We start from the raw sequence: 11,280 nt of genomic DNA on the forward strand, positions 1-11,280 counted from the left end.
AATCCTAAAGAGGGTGAAGTGACAGGTGATTTACAGAGTCTCTGAAATTAGTGTAATATGGTTCAGTCATTTCACCAGCTGCATTTCAAAAGCATGTGGTTATTTTTTAAGTTTAAGATAACTACACAAAAATACTTTTACATAAAGTGATTTCAATTTAAAAATTTCTTTGGATATCAGCAGCTTTCTTGCAACTTGTTCATGACCAATACCTTTTAACTTTATTGAACTTTAATATGTTCACAGTAGTTTGTACTGTGAACATTTTAAATGCAAAAAAATTGTTAAAGCAGGACTTTAAGGTTGTGCACAGCCTTAACTCTGTATCATAACATATGTGCGCTGGGGGCAATCTAATTATGTGATCACATACTATTTCCTAAATATTCTTAATCATTTACATAGCATTGGAAATGTACACACTGTGATTTACAGACCAATGACGATACAGTCCCTGCCTTCCAAAGAGTTTACAATCAAAGATAGATATCATGGGACAACAGCTCAGGTAAGGAGTGTGTGATAGATTGACTAATTAAAAGGATTGGAGGGATTGCATGAAGAGCTAGGTTTACAGATGCCACAAGAGGACAGAAGAGGCATCTGGTGGCATTCCAGTATGGATTAATTAGAGGGAATTGGAAGCGAAAGCACAAATTTGGAAGTGGGAGGAGATGGAAAAAATATGTCAAAAGAATTGAGAGAAGTCTAGTCAGGAGAGAGTTAGGGGAAATGAGAGTAAAGAGGTAGTATGTTAGCAACTATAGGGTCTTGTGAGTATTACTAGCTCAAAGTTGATGTGATTTAAAACAGGAAGCCAAAGAGGAAGTTAAGGAGTGAGGTAATGTGGTGGAGCAGGGATGGGGAACCTACAGAATTTTCAATGGGCTTGAGTGGTGAGAGGTAGGGAGGCCAGATATGAGGTTACAGTAATCAAGGCTAAAGATGGGGTGGGGGAGAATATAGTAGTGATGACTTTAAGGAAAGAGTGGATTTTTGGAGATTAAAAAGGAGGAAGCTACAGGTCTTAGAGATTTGACATAATGGTTGATGAGAGCAGTCAAATGTGACAAGTTGTGAACCTGGATAATGAAGCTATTAATAGAGACAGAGATGGCAGGGGTAAAAGATTAAGAGGAAAAATAAGATCAGTTTTTGAGAGAGAGTTTGAGATAGTGGCTAGATATTCAAGAGGAGTTGTCAGTGAGACAGCTTGAAACCTGAGACTGGACAGAGAATAGGACAGGGCTATTAATAAGGTGTAGATATTAAATCCAATTTTATTTCCCCCTAGTATTTACTTGACCTACTGTCATGTGAATACAAACTGCCTTGATGACACTAAGATTTTACCACGCGTTACCTAGCAAGTGGTGGTAACTCTTTTTTTCCCTAGTGTGAAGACTAGGGAAAAAAAAGACAGACACACACAGACACGAGTATGTGCCAAATAAGATTAAGGGAGGGTTCTTTGAGTAGTGTCCCTATGGGTGCTCCACTTTAGGTGTGTCTGCGTCCCTGCACCTAGGATTGGAGATTTTCAGTAGCAGTGCCCGTTCAGGTCACACGTGCTCTCCCTGTCTCCCTCTGCGTTCTGCAGCTATATAGTGCTGTGCAGCCAAACCACCCCTCAGTTCCTTCTCAACTGCCCTTGGCCTGAGACGGAGCCCTCTGCAGAGCCTGTTTGTAGCATCTCTAATGTTGTTGTTATAGTGTAGTGTAGTGTTAGAGCTATACCCTCTCCCCTCTCATTTTATTTCTTTATTATTTAAAAAAAATATTTTCACTAAAAATTTGTTAATTATCCTTAGAGTAGTATAGTTGTTCTCCTCATACTCCTTCCTATTAGGGAAAGACAACTAAAAAAGAGGGGCATGCCTCCCCCGGGTTCAAACAGGGTTCCCCAGGAGGCTATTCCTGTCAGCGATGGACACTCATGGTGCATCCACTGTCTAGGAGAGGCACACATGCTTTAGAAAGGGTATGCATTGCCTCAAGCTCAAGGCACGCACCAAAAAAGCCAGGGAGCTCAAGTTAAAACTTATTATGATGGAGAGTTCACTTCGGCTGGCTTCTGACCCTGGCTTGGAGACCCACTTTGGGCAGCAATCCCCACCGACCCAGATGACAGCTTCAGAGGAACATTCCCTGCTAAGTTTCAGAGTAACATCCGTGTTAGTCTGTATTCGCAAAAAGAAAAGGAGTACTTGTGGCACCTTAGAGACTAACCAATTTATTTGAGCATGAGCTTTCGTGAGCTACAGCTCACTTCATCGGATATCCGAAGAAGTGAGCTGTAGCTCACGAAAGCTCATGCTCAAATAAATTGGTTAGTCTCTAAGGTGCCACAAGTACTCCTTTTCTTATTCCCTGCTAACTTTGCAGAGAAAGTCGCTGCATTCCTCGCAAATGGCTGCCAAGAAGCAGGCACCAAGTTTCCTACCAGGGAACCAGTTAAAAAGAAAAGATCCCCAGCATGCTCAATGACATCAGTACCGACAGGAGCACAGTTGAGTACCTTTGAAGCAGTGGGATCCTCCGGTACCACTGATGTTGGTAAAGCCAAGGAGGGCGGGCTTGGAAAGGAGTGGCAGAAATAGGCCTACCTCCTCCATGACAGTACCAACAGAGCTGCTCAGACATGTTGCACTGATTAGATCAACACTGCAGCAGATTATGGCACCACCTACCAATCACTCAACAGAACGCAGAGTCCCCTCGGCACTGTCACCCGCTTCAACTGTAGCGGTACTGCCCCCAATATCTTCATTGGTACCGATGCCTATCCCGATACCGCAAGAATTTCATTTCCAGAATGACTTGCTCGTATCGAAGACACTGGAATCTCAGCTTCTCAGTACTGATATTGCCCTGGTATGGATCACACCCATAGTGCACTCGGTACCAACTCAATGCTACCAATCAGCTCAGTGCCCCTCCTCCTCCAGTGACATTTACTTCACATCAACATACCGCTCCCCACCTCATCAGGCAGTTACCAGATCAGATCCATTTGTGCAAACAAGATACCAGCCTAGAGGTGACACACATGGGTGGTATGGACATACATTCATGCTACCACCCGTGCCATTTCCACCACAATGGCCTTACTGGGATCTGTGAGCTGCATACTGGCAGCATTTTTTTAGGCCTCCTAGCATTCACAGAAAGACAATGAGATGCTCCCCATCAGCTTTGGTGGCTAGACTCCCGGCTTCTCAGGACAAGACATTTGAGGAGCAGAATGAGAGGACTGATAAAGAAGCCACCCCAGCAACCAAAATTTCCTCATCCCCTCCGGGTGAGGCTGCCATGTCTCCTCCACTGACAACAGCCGATAATTTTAAACAATTTCAGAAACTTCAAGAGAATTGCTGACTCACTACAAATACCACTCAGAGAAGTTAGAGAGTGTCAACATAAATTGCTGGATATACTAGAAACATACATCAACCTTATCTAAAATTGCACTCCCATAAATGGACCCAGCTAAGGCCATCTGGCAGACACCTGCCACAAAAACACCCACAAGTAAAAGAGTGGACAAAAAGTACCATGTCCCCTCTAAGGACATGGATTTCTTATTCTTGCACCCTTCCCCGAATTGTTTGATGGTTGAAGCTGTGAATGAGCAGGGCAGACAATACCATACTAAAACTACCCCAAATGATAAAGATTGGAAGCGTTTAGGCCTATTTGGATTCAAAGCCTACTCATCACTGACTCTAGAATTGCCAATTATGAAGCCCTGATGTCCAAATATAATCATACCAACTATTCAAAGCGGAATGAATTTATTGATTACATTCCTGATGACAAAAAAGAACAATTCCAGGCAATTATCTCTGAGGTTCACCTTCTGGCTAGGACAACTTTACAAGCTTCCTCGGATGCAGCTGATATAGCTGCATGATTCATTTCTACAGCTGTCGTAATGTGAAGGGTGTCATGGCTTCACCTCTCAGGGTTCCAAAAGAGGTACAGGATATTCCCTTTGAAGAATCCAAATTGTTTGCGGACAAGACGGATGAATCCCTCCGTTCCTTAAGAGATTCTAGGGCAATTCTTCGGTCTTTAAGTATCTACACACCTGTGTAAAAGAGAAAGCCACGTAAATACCATTCTGCACAGTGATCGAGGCTTACTCCATACGTTCCTCCTCAGGGAAAATATGGCCCTCAAAGGAGGAGAGGGGCAAGAAAACGTAGGCCACCTCCATCTCAATCATCAACATCTCAACCATCCACTTCAAAGCAACAATTTTGAGAATTTGATCGAGGCCATGAGATGCCTCCCCCAGACCCAGGTGGTGCAACCACTAGAAAGTGTCCATCAGTTTGGCGACTGCCTGACCCTGTTCTACCCAATGTGGCAGAGTATCACCTCGGCCAAGTGGATGTTAGAAATTATCAAACAATGGATACTCAATTCAGTTTATATCCTTCCCTCCTACCTACCCTGCCTTCCCATCCTTCTTCAATGACCTTTCTCATGAACACCTTTTACGAGAGGAAATAAACCACCTTCTACACTTGGGTGCTGTAGAACCAGTTCCGATCCAGCACAGAGGGAGGGGGTTTTATTCCAACAATTACCTAACTCAGAAAAAGAACAATGGTTGGATATCCACCTTAAGCTTAAGAAAATTCAACAAATTCATGAAAGTACAACAATTCAGGATAGTCACGTTAGCAACAATAATCCCAGCACTGGACCAGGGAGAGTGGTTTTCGGTCATAGAATCATAGAATATCAGGGTTGGAAGGGACCTCAGGAGGTCATCTAGTCCAACTCCCTGCTCAAAGAAGGACCAATCCCCAATTTTTGCCCCAGATCCCTAAATGGCCCCCTCAAGGATTGAACTCACAACCCTGTGTTTAGCAGGCCAATGCTCAAACCACTGAGCTATCCCTCCCCCTCCAAGACGCATACTTTCATATTACCATCCGTCCATCCCACAGGAGATTCCTCAGATTTGCTCTGGGGCAGGACCACTACCAGTACAAAGTTTGGTGGTTGAAGCTGTGAATGAGCAGGGCAGACAATACCATACTAAAACTACCCCAAATGATAAAGATTGGAACCCTAGAGTGTTCTCCAAGGTCCTTGAGGTGGTGGCTGCGCACCTGTGAAAACAAGGAATTATGATATTCCCATACTTTGATAATTGCCTACTCAAAGCCCCCTCTTGAGATGGCACATTAGTACCTATACAAAACACCATGGACATAGATGACTCATGCCCCCCGATGCTGGGGGGCACAATCTAAAGGGGAGAGCAGATGACTGACCCACGTGTCTGATGAGGTTCAACAAGGACAAGTGCAGAGTCCTGCACTTAGGATGGAAGAATCCAATGCACCGCTACAGACTAGGGACTGAATGGCTAGGCAGCAGTTCTGCAGAAAAGGACCTAGGGGTTACAGTGGACGAGAAGCTGGATATGAGTCAACAGTGTGCCCTTGTTGCCAAGAAGGCCAATGGCATTTTGGGATGTATAAGTAGGGGCATTGCCAGCAGCTCGAGGGACGTGATCGTTCCCCTCTATTCGACATTGGTGAGGCCTCATCTGGAGTACTGTGTCCAGTTTTGTGCCCCACACTACAGGAAGAATGTGGAAAAATTGGAAAGAGTCCAGCGGAGGGCAACAAAAATGATTAGGGGACTGGAACACATGACTTATGAGGAGAGGCTGAGGGAACAGGGGATGTTTAGTCTACGGAAGAGAAGAAAGAGGGGGGATTTGATAGCTGCTTTCAACTACCTGAAAGGGGGTTCCAAAGAGGATGGCTCTAGACTGTTCTCAGTGGTAGCAGATGACAGAACGAGGAGTAATGGTCTCAAGTTGCAGTGGGGGAGATTTAGGTTGGATATTAGGAAAAACTTTTTCACTAGGAGGGTGGTGAAACACTGGAATGCGTTACCTAGGGAGGTGGTGGAATCTCCTTCCCTAGAAGTTTTTAAGGTCAGGCTTGACAAAGCCCTGGCTGGGATGATTTAATTGGGGATTGGTCCTGCTTTGAGCAGTGGGTTGGACTAGATGACCTCCTGAGGTCCCTTCCAACCCTGATATTCTATGGTTCTATGATTCCTCTGCCCAGTGATCCACCTGCCCTGTGTCCAGCCTGGGGCCACCGCAGTCTCGCCGCCCACCAGAGTTACCTGCGGGAGGGGGTGCTCTCTTTCTCCCGATGCACCTCCCCCTGGCACATTCGGCCCCTGTCCCTGGCAGCCGGGCCTGGGCAGGGAGTGGGATGGGGCCACTCTGGGTCACTGGTCCGTGTGGCGGCTGCCTGAGAGAGAGCCTGTCTGGGGAGGAGGCAGCGTCAGGTTCTCCCTCCCACCAGGGCCTGGCTGCTGGGGACGGGCCGAGCGAGACTTGACAGGAGCCGGGGGAGGACTCAAGCTCGCTCGGCCTGTCCCCAGCAGCCAGGCCTGGGCGGTGGCATGGCCTGCTGCTGTTGCCTCACCAGCTGGGCTCTCGCAGGCAGCCGCCATGCTGCCCAGAGCAGTGACCCGGAGCAGCCGGCATGAGAAGTGGCTGCTCCCTCCCCTTCAGCTCCCTGCTTGGGCCAGCCTGCTAGGGATAGGGGCTGAGTGTGCCGTGAGAGTGAAGGGGTGGGCAGGTGCAGCGGGAGAAGGCGAGAGCCCCTCTCCCCCCATCCCCTCGGCAGGCCAAGCAAAAATTGGGGGGGGGGGGGGTTGACCCCACATCCCCCCCGCCCACGTCATCTATGGCTGTGGACCTTGTCTTACGACTAGACCTACAAATAAACACCCAGAAATCAACATTGACACCTGTACAACACCTAGAATTCACTGGGGACTACCTCAATGCAGAGGAGGCCAAAGCCTCCTTAGCAACACACAGATTTACCACCCTAATCAATTTGATGTCCACAGACATCAGCCAGAACATGCTTACAACTACTAGGACATATGGCAGCGACCATCTTTGTTATAAGACATGCCAGAGTATATATGCGTTGCCTTCGGGGTGGCTCAGGACAATATACGTTCTGCACAGACACAACTTGAACAAGTCTCTCTCTGTGTCAGTCACAATCAAAAGCTCACTAGACTGGTAGACAAAGCTCCACAATGTGTGTGGTGGAGTTCCTTTCACACAACCACCACCATCACTAATACTGACAATGGATGCATCTCTGCTGGGTTGGGGAACACACTTGCAGGACTACATAGTACAGGCTAAGTGGTCCCCTTCAGAGTCGATGTTACACATCAATCTACTGGAGCTGGGAGCAGTCCGGAATGCATGTTCACACTTTACTGCTAATCAGAAACAATAACTTAATGACAGATAACATCACTTGTGTGATTTACATAAATTAACAAGGGGGAGTAAGGTCACCACCCTGTGTGCCGAAGCTCTGAATGATAGATTTGGTGCATTCACCACAGGGTCAACATCTCAGCTACTTGCCTACCAGGATGTCAAAACACCACAGCAGATGAACTAAGCAGGAAATTCTCACAGGAACATAAATGGGAAATAGACACTATGATCCTACACAAAATATTCAGATGTGGATCCCAAGCATAGATCTTTTTGCCATGATTGGGAACAGCAAGTGCCCACAATTCTGCTCAAGAGCAGGACTGGGTCATTAATTGCTGGGGGATGCCTTCTTTATCAAATGAGATGCATATCCGCTATATGCCTTTCTGCCAATCCTATTAATACACAAAGTAATGCCCAAAATAAAAGAAGAAAAAGCCAGCGTCATCTTGATAACCCCAACATGACCCAGACAAACATAGTTCCATTACCTCTTATGGATGGTGGTATGCCCACCAGTCATTCTTCACCCAGTTCCACATCTCCTGTCTCAGATGCAGGCCAAATGCACCATCCGAACCTTAAGATTCTCCATGTGAAAGCATGGGTCCAGAGTATCAAAGTGACCTGTTCTCAAGATGTAAAGGAGATGCTATTAAATAGCAGAAGATCAACTACGCAATATATTTACTTGCACAAATGGAAGTGATTCCAGACCTGGTGTGACAATAGACATGCCACAGCTGCAACCTCTCCCTTGCCACTGGGCTACATCCTAGAGCTAAAAAAGTCAGGACAGTCCTGAAGTTCAATTAGAGTACATCTCACGTCCCTTATGGCCTTCCACCACAAGATTGATAAGTGCTCAGTATTCACCCATCCTATAACAAAAAGATTTCTCAGAGGTATTCGAAACCTCTACCCCGAAGTATAAGATTCCACTCCACCTTTGGACCTTAACCTAGTGCTACGATGCCTCACTGGTCCCCTGTCAGAGCCCACAGCGACTTGCTTACTCATACATCTATCTATGAAGACTCCCTTTCATGCTTGAAGAGTGGGGGAAATAGGTGCTCTCAGGGCATACCCCTCTTCACAATTTTCTTCAAAGATAAAGTCCTATTAAGACCACATCCAAAGTTCCTACCTAAAATACTTAAGTCATTCCACGTGAATCAGCCTATTCGTCTGTCATTATTCTTCCCTAGACTGGGAATAAAAGGGAGGCCATGTTCCACACACTAGACATTAGAAGGGTGTTAGCCTTCTATCGCAAAAGAACCAAACCCAAAGTTACCAAGATTATTCCTTTCTATTATAGAGAGATCGAAGGGATCAGCCATACAAAACAATGACTTTTGAAATGTGGATTTCTGGTTGTATTAACCTTTGCTATCATCAGAATAATTTGCACACCCACCCCCACCCCCCATCGGACTTGAACATGCTCAACATGATTGCTTTACACCTCTATAACTTTCCTGAACAATGCACCAATCACAGACATTTGTAAAGCAGTGACTTGGGCTCTGCTCACACATTCATGGAGCACTACACCATTGTGCGGGACTCATCATCCGATGCTTCATTAGGATTGACTGTTTTAACATCACTAACTAATCCAACTCCGCAGCCCCATCCTTCCAATGAGAGGCACTGCTCTACAGTCACCAAAAGAGGAGCACCCATAGGGACACTACTCGAAGAAGAAGGGATGATTATTCACCCTGTGCAGTAACAGGTTCTTTGAGATGTCTCTCTCTCTGGGTGCTTCACTAGCCACCCTCCTCCCAACTACTTCAGAGTTTCAGACATAAACTCTACGGTAGAGAAGGAACTGAGGGCAGTTTGGCCACACAGTGCTAGATAGCTGCTGAACACAGCATGAGACAGGGAGAGTGCATTTGTGGGCCAAATGAGCACTGCTACCAAAAATCTCCGATCCTAGGCGCAGGGATGCAGACACATCTAAAGAGGAGCACTCATAAGGACACACATCTCAAAGAACCTGTTATAGCACAGATGAGTAACCTTCTCTTCCCTCCAATGCCTATGTGTCCTTTAAAGCACTAGGGTATGAGAGCTACAGGATATCATGGAGGAGAGAGGGAGCAAAGAAAACAGGCATGGAAGATGTAGTTTTCTAAAGGAGCCAGTGCTCCTGCATCTGACCCCCAGTCTATCTGGAGAGAGACCATTGCTTCTAGGCTGATATAATAAAATTATACTCTACCATGTATTTCCCTGGTGCATCTAACTCTAGATCATAATGGCATCTGTATCTGATGGAGCTCGCAGATACCTTGTTGGTGATGGTGGTGAAACACCCCAGACTTGTCGTCCTAGGATATTTTAATATGCATATTGACAAGTCCACAGATGCAAAAGCCCAAAAATTTGTCTCCTCACTTGTCTCCTTAAAACTTGTACAGGGCATCTCTAGTCCAACCTACAAAGCCAATCACGCCATGTACCTGGTTTTCAGCCTAGATATAAAAAAATAAAAAATGAAGAGACAGACCTTTAAGGTTAGTATGCTTTTTTTCATTTATTTGTGATTTAATATGTAACTTAATTTTCTTGGCAGAAAAGAGAGGGAGCAAAAGGAGGTGAGTTCTCTCTGTGCCCTGGAGATAGTCACCCTTCAGGCTGAATGTTGTTTTTTGGGAGGATGGGGGAGAAAAATGGCTGAATTCCTTTTTCTGTAATGTTAATCTATGAATGAATGATGTTAGATCCACTTCTGTTTAGCTGTGTTTGTCTAGTTCTTTGTTCTTAATGCTGTTTGTGGAGCTAATGTCCCACATCTCACTATCTTACCAAAGTACACTGAAAAGTTTCCACATGTTTGGGCATGATTATGCCACTTCCTAATTTCAGATTCTGGGACTCCTTTCAGTTATTTAACACTGCCTTCCGCCCCTGTGATCACTAATCCTGTATGCATGATCCCTTCTCCAAAGTTATTCTTATAGCTTGGAACTCTCTCTCATTGTTCTCTAGAGCTACTTGGTCATTTTTTTCTATATGCTTAATTTTTTCCCTCTTTTTCTGGAAGGGAAGTTCATCCACCTCTCTTCTTCAAACACATCAGCTTATGATCATACAGTGAACTACATAAACCCAAGAGAATGATTGTAGGGGTTATGCAGTTCACTGTGCAGATATATGCAGGCACTTATCTTGTTTGTGTGTGTGCATATGTGTGTATATATATACACACACACATAAAAGAAAATTCATGACCATCCATGAACTGTAGTTGTCCAATGTGCTATGACCAGAATATGATATTGAGTCTTACTATAATAATATTTAGCTCATGTATAGTGCTGCTCATCCATAGATCTCAAAATGCTTTATAAGGGACAAAGACTTTCAAAGTCACAACTTCTTGGCTTCCTTCCCAATCAACTCATAGGGCTTTGTGTGCAGAAGGGTCAGCCACCTTTATAACACCACCACCACTTTTAGTGATTTTAGGGGAGGGTTCTTTGGAAGGTCCAGGGTCTGTGTTTGTAGGAATGGGGCATAAAGAGATACAGAGGCCATAAATGGGCAGCCAGAGAGTTAATTCCGTGCTCAAGTATTGTGCAATACGAAACTGTAGAAAAACCTGAGTGTCTCTGGATTAAGTTTAGAAGTGTGTGCAACAAGAGTGATGTAGTGGTGGGAGTTTGCTATAGACCACCGGACCAGGGGGATGAGGTAGATGAGGCTTTCTTCCGGCAGCTCATGGAAGCTACTAGATCGCATGCCCTGATTCTCATGGGTGACTTTAATTTTCCTGATATCTGCTGGGAGAGCAATACAGCGGTGCATAGACAATCCAGGAAGTTTTTGGAAAGCGTAGGGGACAATTTCCTGGCGCAAGTGCTAGAGGAGCCAACGGGGGGGGGGGGCGCTTTTCTTGACCTGCTGCTCACAAACTGGGTAGAATTAGTGGGGGAAGCAAAAGTGGATGGGAATCTGGGAGGCAG

Source organism: Caretta caretta, chromosome 1, assembly GCF_965140235.1.
Source record: "Caretta caretta isolate rCarCar2 chromosome 1, rCarCar1.hap1, whole genome shotgun sequence".
NCBI lineage: Eukaryota > Metazoa > Chordata > Testudines > Cheloniidae > Caretta > Caretta caretta.